The sequence below is a fragment of the Podarcis gaigeae genome (genome assembly GCF_964106915.1).
Source record: "Podarcis gaigeae genome assembly, chromosome: 8".
NCBI lineage: Eukaryota > Metazoa > Chordata > Lepidosauria > Squamata > Lacertidae > Podarcis > Podarcis gaigeae.
Genome location: NC_139684.1, coordinates 31,491,244 through 31,494,932, shown reverse-complemented (window position 1 = coordinate 31,494,932; position 3,689 = coordinate 31,491,244). Strand labels below are relative to the sequence as shown.

Here is a 3,689-nt window from a genome sequence, read left to right as displayed (position 1 = left end):
CCATATCTTTATTTTCAAAGGTTGTTGGTTTCATTTTTGAAGGGGCATTTAAAAAAGAGGGAGCTTTGTGGGGAAATTAGATACTGGGTGGTACTTGAGGTTTCCCTTGGGAAGGGAATTCAGATATGTAGAAAATAAGTGTCCAGCTGCACATCTCAAGCAATACTTGTGGGCTGTAGACTGCATCATTCTCAAAATTCAGTTTCGTAATGAAGAATTCCAGAGTCCCATTTTCCCAGGCTCCAAAAAGACCCACAAAACTCAGTAAATCCTCAGTATCCTTTCTCCATCACTCAGATACAATTTTCCTCCCCTTCCCATATATGTTTTTCCTCTTCTTTCTCTCTCCCTCCTTCTCTTAAACAAACTAAAAAGGAAAAGGAAACAGCCATGATACCTCACACCCAACTCACATTAGGTCAGGGCAGATTACGTAATGGTGATACTGTGGTACCTGTTATGACTGGAGAGTCCAGAAATCCCTGCTAGAAAACAGGAATGCAAAGCACTTTGAAGGCATTGGTTGTGTCTTATAATAGGCCTCCTGGAACTTCCACTATCCTCTGTCACCAGGGTGCAACTTATTCATCCACCTCAACATGAGCTGATTGTCAAGCATCTCCCATACAGCACAAAACATGATTTGATGTGCCTCCAAATTAAGCCGGAGGCAAATTAAATAGTACTCATGTGTGCTTAATTATCAGGCACTTGCAGGTAATTTTAACAAATTAGATATTTAAATTGCTCAGAAAGCACCAAATTAATGCATACAGTGTGATTTGCCATATTTTGTCCTATTAATCTTATTTCTCCTTTTCTTAATTATATTTCCAACACTTTTGTTGCCTCTGAGATGCGGAACCACTTTGTCCCAGGCAGCAGTGGGCCTAGTTTTAAACAGCAAGGGCAGTAGCAGTAATAGTAGTGGCAGTATTTGAGCCTCAGTGGGAGGTAGCCCTTTAAAGTGACCTGATCCGGAAGCATGCAAAGCTAACTGTAAAAAGAATCCAGAACACGGCAGATATAAAAGGAATGTGTTGGAGAGGCATCCTTGGCATTGTGGAGTGGAATTGCTCTCGAGGTTCTAAAGTGAGGGCATGCAAAGTATGTTACATGGAAGGGAGAAATACCCACGAGGCTCTCAATGAATACTTAATGGAATAGAATATGCCTTTTGTTGAACATTAAATTTGAACATGCTTTTAAAAGAAGGGAGCAAAAGAAAACACAAGAGGACCTTTCTATCCCATTTATATACTAAGTATTCCTACTATGCCATTTTTCTATCTATCTATTATCTATCTATACCATGCACTATATGTGAGCCTGTTATAATTCATTTATTGGTAGCTTCTCGGCTGGCCATTGCTCAGGGGCAGGGGAGTGCTTCAGGCTTTTCTCACTTGACACTGGGTTCAAGAAGGCCTCATATAGCACTATATCTGAAAAGTTGACTCATTCATTAGGAGTCTCCCAAGGTAGCACCAATCCAATGGATTATGCACGCATATGGTGGATGTCGGAAGCGCCCGATTGGGAGGGTGATGGGGGGAGCAATGTTGCGCACATGACACCAGGACATTGGAAGGAGCCTGGGACGGAGCCAAACACTGTGGCTGTGTGGTTTCAATGGCTAGCAGCTCCTCCTCTTCCTGGCACTCCAACCGGCGGGAGGCTGCTTCCACCCTCTTTCCCCTCAGCGGTGGAGGAGGAGGAGAAGGAGCTAACCACTGGAGCCACCCCATGTTCAGCTCCATGCTTAACCTCCTCCACCTCAAAAGATGTTGAGAGGACCCAAAACAGCTCAGCCCCCAGGAGCTGGAGCCCCAGGTGGATGTTCATGTTTATATTAAATTACAGCCTGCATTGCAAGCTGCAATTGACTAGCTACATGCTTCCAGTCAGTAGAAGGCAGGGTTAACACTAACAGATAGTCTGGCGAAAATACACTTTGTGGTTTCCCACTAAACCCTCCAGATCACTCCTTCCTCTTGTTCTCGCTCTCTATCTCCTGCAAAAGGTGACCATGAAACTAGCTCCTGCCATGTAGGCTTACAATCTGAAGCTATTGTACATATGAAGAAACTGTAAGTATTTTTTTTTATTATTCTTTACCAATGGGACCTGTGTATTTTTATTTAGTGATGTGTGAATAAGACAGACTAGGCAGTGATGGGCCTGAGTATATTCAGCTTCCAAGTTTGTTTGTCCTCTGCTAAACCAATTTGCCCTAGCAGACCAGCCTCCACTCCCTTCCTTGGATTGTCGATGGGTCAGCATCAATGCCTTTCTCTCCTCCAGCATGGTAGACACAGCTGTAAATGGACCACAAGGATAAAGCTTTCACTTCTGCTGGTGCTGGGACCCTTGAGCTTGATCCTATGTCATGCTCACTGCAGCTTTGCATAGTATCAGGCTCTACATCTGTCATCCCGATTTGGCTAGCCATGTTCAAGAATATTACACCCTGGATTTTAAGTAAGGCATTGACCTGGATTCCGTTTGGGTATTTGCTGAATATGGTGCTTTCCCCTAAACGCACACACACTTTCCTCATCTTGCAGTATACTTTCTATCTCCAGCTTATTGCTGTGAAATATGGATGAATGGATCCAATTGTTTGTGTGTGTTGTTTTTTTTTAATTCTGAAAGCCATCTGTGCAGCCTTGTGGGGATTCTGTCGGCAATTTCTATTAAAATGTATCATTTCTCATCTTTTTGGGGAGGAGAAGAAAATTCATAAAGAGAAGTGTGGAATACACCCTGGTTCTGAACCACAGAAGGAAGAAACATCAATACTTCTAGAACACACAAGCACACATCTATCCTAAATGCTTCATGGACTGGTCACAAATAGTGAATGAAAAGGACTAGACTTTTGACACTTGCACCTGCCCCATACTGTGTCTCTGTGGCTGATCAGGATTGAAATGTTTGATTCCGATGGTAACAAAAAGAGGGATCTTTCAAGGAAGGCTTCCTAATGCCATAGACAGGATCTCCAGGGAGGAAAGATCAAAAGTCAAAGGTCATAGATGGAAGAACTCCAGATGCCTGTGAAGCTGGGCAATATTTCCTGGTACTCTGTCACACCCTGAGCTTACCTGACTGGCTCCAGGTCCTCCTGCCATTTGAAGAAAGGTGATCAGTTTATTTGAGCAGGGCCTTTTCAACACTGGCCCTTGGAATTCTCTCTAGGCCACACCCCTCTCCCTAGGCCACACTTATCACTGGCCTGGCTATGCCCCTTTGTTGAGTGCCTTTGCCTGGGTGTAATGTGTCCTTGGACTGTAATAATGCCTCTTGCTTGCCTGGATAGAGAGAGGTGTGTGTGTATGTATGTATGTATGTATGTATGTATGTATGTATAGCTGGAATGTAACCTACTATGCAAAGGGAAGGGTGATGTCCATTGCTCCTCTCTCTTTTGTCTCTGGCCCCGCTCATTACTCCACTCCAATGCTGTAACTGCTACCCTGGTTTTCAAGGTGTTCAGCACCTTGTTGATGATGCTTTAGGCTCAGCAAAGGAAGGCTGTGAATGCTGAAACACACAAATGCAGGGTGGGGCTGTGCAAATGAAAGATGGGGCTGGGGAAATAATGCACATGCTTGATGGCAGGGGTCACTAGTCATCAACCAGGGCAATCAGAAATAGGAAGTCCTGCACTAAGGGTTTAACAAACT

The 3,689-nt window shown here is 44.0% G+C and overlaps 1 long non-coding RNA gene across 1 annotated transcript; it reads left to right on the top strand.

Moving 5' to 3' along the window:
- The first annotated feature begins 1,051 nt into the window (after positions 1–1,051).
- On the top strand, positions 1,052–3,323 carry LOC310850656. The gene is made up of 3 exons (XR_014567409.1): positions 1,052–1,107; positions 2,024–2,090; positions 2,730–3,323. It is a non-coding gene; the product is annotated as an uncharacterized lncRNA (long non-coding RNA).
- The last annotated feature ends 366 nt before the right edge of the window (positions 3,324–3,689 follow it).